The 13,525-nt window shown below is 39.2% G+C and overlaps 1 protein-coding gene across 9 annotated transcripts in view; it reads left to right on the plus strand.

The window, feature by feature from the left end:
- Nucleotides 1-13,525, plus strand: part of RAPGEF4 (Rap guanine nucleotide exchange factor 4) — a 150,886-nt gene that overhangs the window by 44,111 nt on the left and 93,250 nt on the right. The window contains exons 2-4 of one of the 9 annotated variants that reach the window (XM_038142850.1): nt 58-1,024; nt 4,767-4,973; nt 6,678-6,836. The exons of 5 other annotated variants lie outside the window; for them this stretch is intronic. The gene's annotated coding sequence lies outside the window, so the exon portion shown is untranslated. Of the gene's footprint in view, nt 1-57; nt 4,974-6,677; nt 6,837-13,525 lie in introns of all 9 variants that reach the window. 3 more of the 9 variants (XM_038142854.1, XM_038142851.1, XM_038142855.1) reach the window with 3 other exon arrangements.

Raw genomic sequence — 13,525 nt, forward strand, 5'->3', positions numbered from 1 at the left:
GTCATAGGGGCTCAAACTGTATCAGTTGAATATAATTTCTTCGTTTTCTGTCTGCAGAATAGTACATCTTCCACTTGAAGTTGAAAGTCTGACGTCTGTTATCTCTGTTGGTGGCAAAAGGAAGCTGTATTACCCCAAGAAGAGGCCTTTCAAGTTCCATGATAGTGGAGAGAGTTAACTTCTGAATTGGTGCAATGAGTATACTGTGTCCCCATCCCAAAGCTTATGAAATCTGCTGGCCAGGAAAAGGAATGACATGGGTTTCCATCCTCCTGCTCCTCCTAGTCCTTTCTGGGTTTAGTCACTTCTGATAAAAAAAGAGGCACAACTTTGCAAGTATCCCAAGAGACCTAAGAACTGTAGGTCTTTAAAGCATGCATAAAAAGCTTCCATCTCACTATATGCATGCAGGCCTAAGAGCTCATTGATTTGTTCCACAAGTTCAATAATCACTAATCCATCTACGGAATTGCATCTGGAATACTCAAAACCAATTTCTGGCATAAAATGCTAACTCACAAGCTACAGTGTATAAAGCAACCCTGATCAACAGCATCAGGTGCTGCCAGACGTATGCTTAAAAGATTATGGTAAGTGACTTTGACCTCAGACAGTGTAGCACATGCTGTGAAGAGAATACATTTGTAACTGTCTCAACAAAGTGATCTCTCATCCAAATATCATTGTCTTCCAGGGAAACAGGGAATCTCTGAAAGGAGGGAAAAAAAACCTGTAAATTAACTCTTAACAGCAATAGTATCAATTACAGCTTTTATGAAAAACAAACTATACCTTGATTGGGTCCTCTACGAAATTTTGGATCCTCTATTGAAAACCATTAAAAAATTATAAGCTACTGAGGAAGATCGCACTTGAAAGGAGTTTTCTTGGTATCTCTCCTTCTAGTTTTTACATCGTCTTTCCAGCCTTTCTAAATGTTGTCTATGAAGTGGATTTCTTCCAGAGCATCGTGAGCTGCGTGGTATCAGGCTACTGGGGCACACACTGCAGTGATCTCAAACAGGTAGATCCTAAGGACAACCACTCATCTGATCTTTCAGTCTTTTTAAAGAAAGACATGTAATAGTGAAGGTGTGTTTAAAAAGGGGATCATTCAGACTGATGCCTAAAACTCTGCTATTCACTGAAAATCATAGACTCCTGATTAGGTTGTCAGTATTTTGTGAAGTTTTGTGAAGCTTTTAACAGTTTTTATTGCCTCTTTGATTATCCTGGAAAATAAATAGTTACATATTGGATAACCATATGGATGATGTGTTAGTGTATTTAAAGAAGATTGCTCAGATGGCTCAGAGCCCATAGTGGCAGTGCCAGGATTTTTATGCACTGAAAAGCTAAACAAATAACTACAAGATGGAGGGAACAATCACTGAAAGGAAAAGTGAGCAATAAAATGTAGAATTCATCTTTGCCATCAGTGACAGAGATTAAGGCCATGGGAGAAGTTATAGTGTAACTTCTCATACTATACTTGGGCTGTGTCCCAGTTAGCTTTCCAGCTTCAGCAGGGAAAGTCGTATGGGGTGGTTGTTCCTTGTTCCCAGTCAACAGTACTGGGCTGCCAGTGATCTTTTTAAAAGTCCAAGTTTCTATCTCACTTTGTTTCCTCAATGACTCCAGTTGAGCTTCCAGCAGAAGGGATGGAGAATCAGGTTGCACTTCTCACCACAAACCATACAAACCCCATTTCTCAGCATACCAATGTACCATAATTACTTCTTACGATAACAAGGCCATTGAATAACCTGGCATGATTTTCCTGGGACAGATGATGAGTGGTGGGAGGAAGGAAGGAAGCAGAAAGAAAGGTGTGAGGGATAATAGAAGGAAAATTCTTGAGCGACTGAGTAATTTCTTTAGGAAGACATTTCCCATATTTTTTGTTCAGTGCTTGAATGCTGCTCATGCAATATATACAAATATTCTCAGTCTCTTCAAGTGAAAAAGGACCCTGTAATCCAAGTCCACTCACTGAACTGTAATTGTAACCTCACTGAAGGAAAGGAACAGTTTGAAAGACTGACTCTTTCATATTTTAGTCAGGATTTATCATGATCTCTAAAGCACATAATTCTCATAACAGGAAAGCTTCAGTTGTTTTAAACCCTGGCAATTTTTCATTTGAGAAATACCCAGGCAGCAAGCCTTCTCTCAGATGAGATAGAGTGGGCTGTTTTATATCAGGAGCTGCATTTCCTACTTTGCTTCATCTGCCAGAAATTCTCTTGCCAGAAACTCTGTCATTTCAGTTTTTATCTGTTTTTGAGGGGAAGTTAGTTAACCATCTCAGTAGCACCACCATCACTACAAAAATATCTGCAGATAGTGAAAGGCTATGGAAAACTGATAATTGTACACAAATGCATAATTTTCCCCAGGCCATGATAAGTGATGATAAAATTGCCAGCTCCATTTTACAGAGGAGAGGATTGTGGTATGGATATACTTTAATATTAAAGTAATCTGTGGACAATTCTGAAACAACAAGGCAAATATGTCTGGTCCATACCTGTTACTACTTTTTCTGTGTTGGTATATAATTCATAAAATGTTACAGCCAGTAAGTACCATGTTCTGGTACTGGATCTGTGTTGTCGAAGGAACACACTAACACCAGTTAGATTTTTCAATGTCTTAAAAAAATTAAATGTAATAATGAAAATTTTCATCATTTGGCTACAGCAGTCAGAGCTTTGCCCTTTTCAATTAGATTATATGAGCAGACCAGACAGACCTCATTGGGACAGCCCTTGCATGCATTTGATGGAGAATTTGACCAAAAGTGTTTGACATCCAAACAAGCTGAAAGCTTAAACACACGAGACAATTTTTTTAATACTATGTGATGAGAGTATTGTTGATTGTTAATTTATAGAGAGTATTTGAATATAAGTGTGGAGCTAAGCTTGCTGAGACTTCGTATGTGGTGCTCGGCAGTCAGATACCTCGGTTTCTTACATTGCTAGTTATGTCAAGAATTACTCCTGTAGTGCATGGCATTATTCCAGATTGTATCTCAGTCAAATGGATTATTCTTCGGTGCAGGGCTTTTCTAGGGAAGATAATATCCAGCGTCCAGATTTGAAGGCTCCATTGGAGTTTTACAGAGTGCACCTGAGAAGAACGGTCAATTCTTTTTTTGCTCAAAGCCTGTAATGTGTTTGCTGTCTGTTCCAAGAGGCAGTCAGAGAATGTTTGCAAAGGGAGTTTGTGGGTGTGGATTAAAAAAAGTAACTGAAGAGAGACTGTGGCACAGAATTAAATAATACTTGATGCATCACTTGTTTTTGTTTTTTTTTAACTTCAAATTAAGATCTGTATTGTGCTAATAACTGCATGGCAATAGTGACTAAAATTATTATTATCCTTGTTGTACATGCATTATAACCAATCCTTAAAGTGCCTAGAACCTATCCCACTGCTGTACATTTTTACAGTAGTGATGATAGTAGTGGTAGTGGAGTGAGGTGTTGCAAAACAAGGCGGTTGAGCAGGTGTGAAGAACAGACCTTCTGAAAGAACAGAAACACTGCAAGAGTAACAGGAAGCTGTTAATGCAGTATAGCTTTCACTTCAAATATAGAGAGCAAGTGATCAGAAGTACAAGCCTACTTGTATTCTTTATTATCTGAGAATATTTGTTCCCGTTGAACTCAGTCTTGAAGGCACTGGTCCTGCTTTTCACTCCGATGTGCTCTCCGTAATTGACTGTATTTTTATTCATATATGTACATAAAGTCCTGCAAATACTGTAAGCACAAAAATTTGGTGTAGAAAGAATTTTATTAAAAACTAGATGTTAGTGTTCCAAAGGAGACGAGAGGATCTCCTGGGATTACTGAGTAGATGGGAGGAGTTGATTGCCTCAGGCATAGCCCAGGGCCATTAATTACAGCTAGTCATTAATTCTCCCGTAATGTCCTGTGCTGATGCCTGTTACAATGCAGAAATAGGAAGCTGGCTGACCTGTGGACTTTCATCAGTTATGTTATTCTTATAATTATTACTTATATTTCTAAATGCTTATCACTGTAAGTGTTCATCAGAGTTTCAGCTTGTAACCTTCATGTCTTTCCAGAGAGTTCATGTTTTGCTTGTTACTCACAGGAAGCCTTTAAATAGCGCTTGAAAACACTATAGCCTTTATGAGGTATGCTCTGTATATTGAATCCTGGGAAAGTAAAATTGATATAGATACTCCCTAAAGATAATCAGTGTACCTATTTTCATATCTAGAGAAAATGAAAATTGAATATATGGTTCCCTTACTCTGTGGTTGCCATATAAGGTAAAGTGCAGTCTAAATTCTAAGGATCAAAAACTAAAGATCTAGTTTTTGGATTGGTTTTGAAAAGAAAAAAGCCCTGAAATTTTAATGAGTTTATTTCAGTTCCTGAAGAAGTGCTAATAAAGGACAGAATAGTTATAATGTAGGAGAATAGAAACCAACTATATAATATAAACCAATATAAAAAAACTTTCATCATATGCTGTTTACATGCGTGCTCATGTACTCAGCACTGCACAATGAAAGCATTGCTGGACTGGTTGTAAAGTGCAGCACGCAGCTTAGCAGATCATGTGAACACACATGACTCTAAGCAGCACAGAGTTTAGGTAGCAAATAGCAGCTGTGAGAATTTCCGGATTGCTAGACTTGCATGTCTGTTTAAATCATCTTAAAATGTTTTTCTCGAGAAGAAAGTTATTCATCTGACCTTTTACATAGAGTCCTTCTTTGTCAGGGATCCCAAAGTGTTTTACAGATGCAGAGATTTAGCACTGACATGCACATGTCAGAGGAAAAATTAACAGACTGACTGCACCATGGTTGCACAGAAGTTTGGCCGTGCAGAAATATGACTACTGATGGGCTTCACGACTGAGAGGCATCCAGCAGCACTGCATAGCACCCCAGTCGGGAAGCTTGAGATACTTAGCTGAAGATATAGGTGAGTTGACAACACTCGTGGCTTGTGTGAGAACACTGCTAAATTACTTAGAGAAGAAGCAGCAGCTGAACCCTGTAATCAGCACTTGTAGCGAGGACATGGATTTGTATTGCTGAAATATGAAATTCCAGCACTACATTGATTCCAAGAAACAGGGTATAATGTTATTTGAGGGTTGATTTAGGATAAATAACCACTTCCTAAAGTGTGTTTGTTCTCATTATTTGCCCAGCTGGACCTTGTTTACTTTATGAATTCAGTATTGATCACAGGAATGTTGGAGCATATTAAAACAAAAGAGGATAGACTGTCTTTGGGTATACTAAAACGTTTGAAGTTTATAGAATTTATTTGTAGGAGAAGTTGTACTTGAAGTTCCATAATGGCAATATGGTAGAAGATCAGTATATGTATTTTTCCCTCTACTTGTATGTTAAATCTCATTGACCCTTGTGCTTATTTCATACCCATAGTGGGAGTAGAGCCTAAAGCCAATGTTCTTTCTTTTAAAGAGACTAGTTAGAATTCTTTTCCATTCAATTATGTTTGATAATTCTAAGATTTCAGAATTAGTGTTTTAAAAATGGTTTATATTGTTCCTTTTCCTTCTCTGAATTTGCTGTTACAGTTTGACTTGCCACTGTGCAGGAGGAGAAGAGATGAGGGAAGGAGGAGGTAGTACCCCTCTTTGCTGTGCCTATCTTCCCCCTTTCGTCTGGCTCAAAATAAGTTCTATACAGGGCTTTCAGAGAAAAACAGGGGTGGGAGGGAAGGAGGAGGGGAAAGAGGAAGTGGGCAGGAGAGACAAAGTGAGAATGGGAGGAAACCTTTGCCCTCTGGCGTCATTATGAGGTCACTATGCATCCATCACCCATATGAAAAACCCTGTAATATAAATGAGACCATTTTAGGGCATAATGAGGATTACTCTTCTCTAGGTGGGACTTGGCTAATAAAGTTTTAATTTCATTCTTCTGTGATCCAATAATTTTTTAATAAGGAACATGTTAAATGATAATTGATTCAGCAAACAAGTCCCTCAGAGATTTGTGTTTACCAGGTGAATCACAGGAACTGACTGATCTTCTGATCCTATTGTTCGGTGAAATTATGGGTGAGGCTGTACTGAGTAACCCCTATTGACCAAAGCAGTCCTGCAGGCCCCTTCAGAGAGTTGTTCTCAGTGACAGTGCATGCACAGTACTGAAGAATTCATGTGGAATTAGGGGTTTATCTCTTTATCCCAGAAAGCTGGAAGTAGTTTCCTCTGTTAAGATTCTTTTTTCTTGACAGATCTCCTGTCTGTCAGCTTTAATCGTCTGTGGGGTCTGGAGTATTCCAGCCTTCTGTTACAAAGGTTATTCTATAGATAGGAGTGTCTGAAATGGTAAGTGTGGAGCTCTGTGAACACATAGCAGGGCTGTGTGTGTTGTACACAAATGAAGGTCTAAACTACCAGTACATGCAGAGACAACTGGAAGCCATTGGGCTAAACACATCCAAAGATTGTAGTGACTTCCTGCTCCCTGTCTCAAATATTTCAGAGAGGTACAAGCAATTCTTACGTGCTGTTCTCGAAGAGACATCACAGCAGTTTGATGGTGACTTACTGCTATTTGAATTTGTCTGGTTTGAGTTTCCTTTTTCTTTGAAAGGACTTAAACTTTTTTTAAACTTCCTTCCTGATGTTTGTCTTTTTTCCAGATTCCAAAATTAGATCAAGTCACATTTCCTCATGGAACTTCGGCTTCAAGGAGGCATTGAGCTATTGCAGCCCCTAGTCTGAAGGTTCCTGCTCCAGTGGATGACCTGCGCTGTCATGCACAATATCCAAAAACAATTGGACAATGGCAAACTTAAAAAGTTAATGCATGTCCTGCTTACTGTCCCATCCCCCTCAGCTTGTGCTTTCTGACACTTGCTTGATGTCGCTGAGTCCTTTTTGTTGAAAGTGCTGTGTAGTCCATGATTTGCCTGCTGCATTCTCGTTTGACCTGTTAACTGCTAAAGCAAAAAAAAAGATATTTTAAGAATTGGCTTGTCAAAGAGAGCATATCTCCTCCCTTCAAAGACCTCTGAAGATTAATATTTGATTAAAATGTGACTGCAGCATTAAAATGGGTGCCCTGTGTCTTTTTACAAATGAATGGCTGGCAAACTTGTGTAATGTCTAGTTTTTAATTGGCAAATTATTCAGTTAGTGCTTCAGGGGGAGTTGCAGGGGAGGACAAGGAGTTAGATGATTTTTAGATGCATTCATTACCACTTTTTATCCTTAGGGATAGTCTGAAAATGACTAAATCCCTACATGCATCCACAGATTCAGTTTAAATTTCTTCTCTGGAAATAAATAACAGGGCATGCTCTAAATCATGGAATAAAACCCCAAATCCTCACTTGGGCAACTCCGTATCAAAACCAGGAGGCTGGATTTATGGGCATTCAGTGGTGGCTTTACCTGTGACCTATGCAGCTGCTGCAGTTCTTTTTGCCGGCCTCTGTTTGCTGTATGCTTTTTAAATTCCAGTGAATGGCTGCGGATGAAATCTGCTCTTTAGAAAGATTTTGAGACCCAGTGCCTGTCTATTTTTATACTCTGGTGGATCAGAAAGACAACCTAATATTTAGATATTACAATATGCTCTACAGGATACTCTAGGACAGTCCATATGGAGAGGGAAAGTAATGGGTAGACTCAGTGTGCAGTTACCTAGATACTGTAGCACTGTTAGGAACACTTAGCAGTCTGCTGCAGAAAATGGAGTACGGTATCAGGAAATGGAAAGAAGCACAGCTTGGATGTGTTTAGTTTTACTTTGGAGTTTGAAAGTCTTGATTGCGCTTTGTAGAGAAGAGACTGTTCCATTTGGTGTGTATGAGTTTGATATTGCTACCTTTGCCTCTGTAAGTAATGTGATCCAATATTACAGCTCACAAGAATGACGATAATTCTCCAGAGGGCTCCAGGAACACCCTTTGACTGTGTCTCTTGTGTCAGTGTGGGGCTCCTGCGAAGGTCTTTCACTAATTTTCTTGTCTCAGTAGTTGTGTGCTGATTTTTTATTAGCAACAGAACAGCAGAAAATATTGTAAAATGAAAGAATAAAGACCGAAGGGCTGTTGTTATTTCCCAAGGACTCTCTTCCAATCTAGGAAACTTGGTGGAAGTGAGATATCTGGGTGACCTCTTGTATCTGGATTCTCCCAGCCATGTAGACAGGCAGAGCACTGTGATGGAAACTGCAGTCAATGTTTTGTTGTTTTTTTGTTTTTTAAAAATGTGCTCCATGATCTGGAAGACAGACAATTTGGAATGATTGATTATTCTGGATATTCGTCTTCATAGAGTTGGAGACAATGAGACATTGCATGAAAATTCAGGGCAGACAGCAGTCAACTGTCATTGAGCTTTTATTTCCGGGGAAAAATTATTTTTAATTAGAAGAAAGATCATACAGATAGGTCTTGAGTCACCTTCATGTTATATTTTTGTTTTCTGGCTGATGTTAATTAAATCAGTTCAGTGAGGTACTCTGAAATGCAGTATGGAGTAGAGCGTATGTAGTATGTGCATACATATGCATCTTTATTTCCATTGAAAGGCTGCTAAAATTCTGTTTCTAAGATGTAAAAAGAACTTCATGTAACAATGGAAAGCAAAACCAAGTGCTGTGTTGCTTTTTAGAGGTTTGTAGTATGCTTTGGTTGCTTTTATAAATGTCTCACTGGTCTACTGCAGGAAAGTGTGGATAGTTTCTCATGTTACAGGGCAGAGGCAAATTGTGTCTCAACACTTGCCATGTCCCTTTCTGGCTGCTCTTCCTTGGCTGCGTGGCAGTTTCTAAAAGACGCAAATCTGTTCACTGATCCCGGTTCATGGTAGGGCTCCCTTCCCAACCTTTGCAGACCTGGCCAAGAAGATGACATGTTGGGCACAGGAGTAGGAGCCAGTGGCTGGCAGGGCATAGGCCATTGTTGTGTGGAATGTTTTGTGTTGTGGAACCATGGCCAATAGCCATGGGCTGCATGAGAAGGTGTGAAGGCTTGGTTGTAATCGGGATTCATGCTGGTTCTTCAGAAAGGGAATTCTAAGAAAAGAGGTCTAAACAGCCTAACATCGTGTGTTGCCACTCAATATCATCAGTATCTGCTGCAAAGTTGTAAAGCTGGAAATAGAGGTAATTAGGTGCTGATGAAGATTGACTACAGGAGGGAGGAAAAGGGATCTAAGAGGGTGGTATTGAATAACTACATCCATTACTGACTTGAACTCCTTGAGAAGTACATTAGATAGAGTTGTACCTAATGAAAGCTTAGCGTGTGAGATGTTTGTTGAAGTAGGAATTATGATGTTAGGGGGAAAAAACATTTTTAAAAGTGTTTTGTTACAACTTTTATTTATAATTTCAAGGTTAGAAAAAGGTGAAGCTGCAATGACTTCTATAGCTAGCAAGAAAGTCTCAGGGGGTTCATTCCTCTACTCTCTCAGGACTTCCTGATTTTAAGTAGTAGCTTTGGTTTTACTAATATTGGGGATTTCTGTCATGTCTTAAAAGGGCCCAGAAGGGAGGTTTTTCAGTGATTTTCAAGATAGATTTTGGAAAACACATCACAAAAATATTTTGAATCTGCCCAGTTCTAACTGTTACATAGCGATGCCCCTTGGGCTGGTTGTCATCATCTTTAGGGCTGGTTCTCATGGAAATTTATAGGGTTGGTCATATGGCCCAGTAATGAGACATACGCAATAGTACCTCTTTAACATTAACAGTTGGAGCTCAATATCAGCTGTATGTATCATGTACACTTGTAATTTAAATTGTAATGTTGTGGAACAATAGCAATAGCTCAGTGAGAATGTATTTTTTAAAAAATGCACATTTTTGTGCATTATTGGTCTAACCAAAGTGTTACTGGTTACTGCTCCAGGTATGTTGTGCTGGATTTGGACAGATTGGAGGCCTGTGATGAATGTACAGTCCCTGTGATGCTGCTGGACAAGAAATTTTTTAATTATAATGCAATTATAATTAAAATTCCTCCCAGTCTTTCTTTGGTGGTTTCCCACATAGCCAAGAGAGCCTTGTCTATCTCTAGTTACCTTTGCACCCAAGTTCCTGTTTTTGTGCCAGCTTGCTCACCCTTAGCCATATTCCTGTCCTTGGGAGACGGTGCTGGCTTGCGAGACTGGAGTTGCCCTGAATAGCCCAGCATAATGGCTGAAGTTATGGCTGCTGTTTCAGAAGCTGCCCCTGACATGAAACAAAACAGAGCTGGCCCAGCACTTACTACTTTGGAAAAGCCATCCTCTTTGGAAAAAGCATTTTAACTCTGAATAAAACATTGGGCTGGCTTTTAGCTCATGAATAGCACTTTATTCCACTTGAATAAATATCAGTACCGACAAGTCACCACATCATGCCCTGACCTTATGTAAGTGTATGGCAACATTCCAAGTTAATTTTGGCTATTATTTCCACAAACATGTTGGACAGGCTTTTGTAGGTATTTGATTCCTATTTAGGCAGTGTTTTAGCAGATGGGCTGTAAAACAACCTGACAATTATCAAGGCTCCATGGACTGATTAGTTCTGGCTTCAGAAACTGACAATATCTCAGATTCTTTCTTCCCAGGCTCCTCCTGAAGGCTTTGCATCTTTAAGGAACATGTGACAGATGAGTGTTAACAAATGACTGAAGAGCTAGAATTTTATGAAAAGGTTTTGAAAGGAACATTTCTTTATTAACAGGAAAAGTTCAAGCAATTAAAAATCACTGGAAGACAAATACCTTCTGATTTTACTTTTATTCTTCACAGTCCATGAGGAAGGGCTGTCTACCAGTGTAATCAGGGAAACAAGTTTTCTTCTTGCCTCACTGGGCCCATGTTAGACCAGTCTGCTTTCTGCTTGGACAACTGAGTGAAATATGTTGGATGACTAAATGAAGCTTCTAATGCTACTCTAAGATCACTCCTGGCACTGTCCCAGTTGGCATTTGCTTGGCCTGGCCATGTGCTGTCATTGCAAAGGTGAACTTCACCATCAGGGTTCTACTTTTTAGGACTGTGTTGAAATAGGAGGTCATCTTCATTTGATCACCCTCTTATTGGAGTTGGAGTATTGGTAAAGATAGATCTTAACCTCACATAGTAGCCCCAAGCTGTCATATGCTTCTAGTGGATTCTTAAGAGGCAAGCACTTAGATAACTGTTTCTGAATGCTTAATATCTTTAAATTATATTCCTGGGTTCACTGAACGCTATTATTGCAGTGTAGTTTCTGCAATGCCTAAGTTATTGCTCCAAATGCCGTGTGGTTAAGTCATTCTGGTGCTTTGGGAAATTTCGTACCTTCAGCTTGCTTGCTGGTTAAATAGGGAAGGTTATTTTGTTGCAGATGCTTTGTGTAGGCTATCACCCAAAATATTAATGTGTGGAAACATAGACTCCTGCTATATTTATCTTGACATTTTTTATTTAATATAGGGAAAAGCAGATTGAGTTCATATTAATGTTTGACAAAATGCCCTCTCTCAGTGCTGCGTTGCTCTACAGCAGTCAAATCCCACATACTTTACTATGCTTTGCCAGGACATCTACTAACTTTTCATATAATATTTAATAGGTGTTATAGCCAATGCTACTGAGTTGTTTTCCATACAGAAGGATTCTCAGCTATTTTTTTCTGCTGCCTTTGTAAGACTTGGACTGGTTCTTTCTACAGTGCCAGATGTTGTACATAAAGTAGGAAATTATATACTCTTTCCTTGCTTATTGAGCAGAGAAAAGAATCTACTTTTAAGACCTAGAAGGGAGAGGTTGCTAGAAATGCCAAGTTTAAAGAGAGAGATCAAGTATAGGAGATGAGAAGGCGAGACAAAACTCACATGAATGTGAAAATGAATGCAAAATCTCAACAGAAACACATTTGATGTGCTGACATTAAAGGGATTGACTGGATATTATAATCATTGTGGATATATGCCGGGGTTTTTTATTGTACAATAATCAAATGAGTGGTTCTTTGTACACTGATGGGGATCTCGGGAGAGCTCTAATGATCTAGATTTAAAGACATACCAGCCCAGTTATGGACTGTGGTATTTGTCTGTTCCAGAAGGAATGCAATGTCAGAATAATACTATGTGTATATGATCCTTAATCTATGTATCTTGAAGCATTTTACAAATACTAAGCACTTAATTCAGTAGCATTCTGCTGGGCTCTGTTCACAAGCATGGTGATGCACTAAATATAGAGATTAAGTTGAAGAGCCCCTTGTGGATAACCCTAGTGCCCACCTGGCCATGCCTGGACTGCAGGTTCATTTTATTTGCCCTACAGTTGTTTTTTTCTGTCATGTGCTGAGGAGCAGTTGTTTGGCCACTCTGCTGCTTAATAGCCGAGTGTCTTGTGCTGCTGCTCCAGTGTCTGCACACTGAACTCTGCCACCTGTCCATGCAGGAAGAGAGTATGGCCTGGGATGTGTGGCAAGGGGCCACCACAAAACTGGCCTCTGGATGCCATTGCTACAGAGGTTTGACCATTCTGCTGCAAAGCAGGAGAAGAGAACAGTAAAGGAAGACATCAAACATACTAATTCTCATTAGTAAGCAAAGCCTAACATGTGACACTGAGAATTATAGTTTTAAGGGGATTTATCTTTTATCTTTCAGAAATTTCTAAAACATACTGATAAATTTAGAGTTGATTTGGGTCAAGCTCTTGGTAGCATTTTCTACTATAGACAGAACCATTTTAGGACTTCTTTGTATGCATGTGTGTCAATGTTCTTTTTACTGTTTGGGGGCTATAGTAAGAGAACTAGATAAAACAGCTCTGTGAAAGTTAGAGAAAAGGCAATCAGAATTGTCTGTTGGGATTGCTGCTCTAACAAAGAGTGTCAGTTGAGTACAAAGTCTTGTCACTTTTGGCTTTCATCTTCTGGTAGCTTGAAACAGCTTTACTGGCCACTATCATCCTGCTACTAGTAAACACTCTGAAAACATGTCCTGAATTACATCTCTATTGCTGTAGCTAACCTGATATATGAGCATTATTTTACTTCTACACCTCATGACAAAAAGTCACACTGGCCTGAAATTGGAGTAGCACATTGGGCCATCAGACCTTAGTTTTTGTTTTGAGGCAGAGCAAATCAGCAGGTCTATGTTGGCAGCATTGGTCTTGCTTGGCATCTTGGTTGCATCTGCTCTTTTTTGCTGACTTCTTTATTATAAAGACACCTTTTGAACACTTGCAGCAATTTTCCTTTTTTAAGAGACCAGATTTTACCTATGCTATTTTTGACAAATAATTCCCTGTCAAGTATTCAGGTGCTTTTTCTTCTTGTCTGGATTTTCCCACTGTTTCTGTTTGCAGGAAGGATTCTATCTGAAGCTAGCACTGCTGACATTTGCTGGACAATGTAGTCATCCAGTAGATCTGCAGGCCAGTTCATGCTGCTTTTTTGGATTATGTCAGATCTGTAATAGCTGTCAAGTTTACTAAACTTACAGGATGCCACTGAGGTGAATATTTGTTTTATGAT

Source organism: Motacilla alba, chromosome 7 (assembly GCF_015832195.1).
Source record: "Motacilla alba alba isolate MOTALB_02 chromosome 7, Motacilla_alba_V1.0_pri, whole genome shotgun sequence".
In the NCBI taxonomy this organism is placed as follows: domain Eukaryota; kingdom Metazoa; phylum Chordata; class Aves; order Passeriformes; family Motacillidae; genus Motacilla; species Motacilla alba.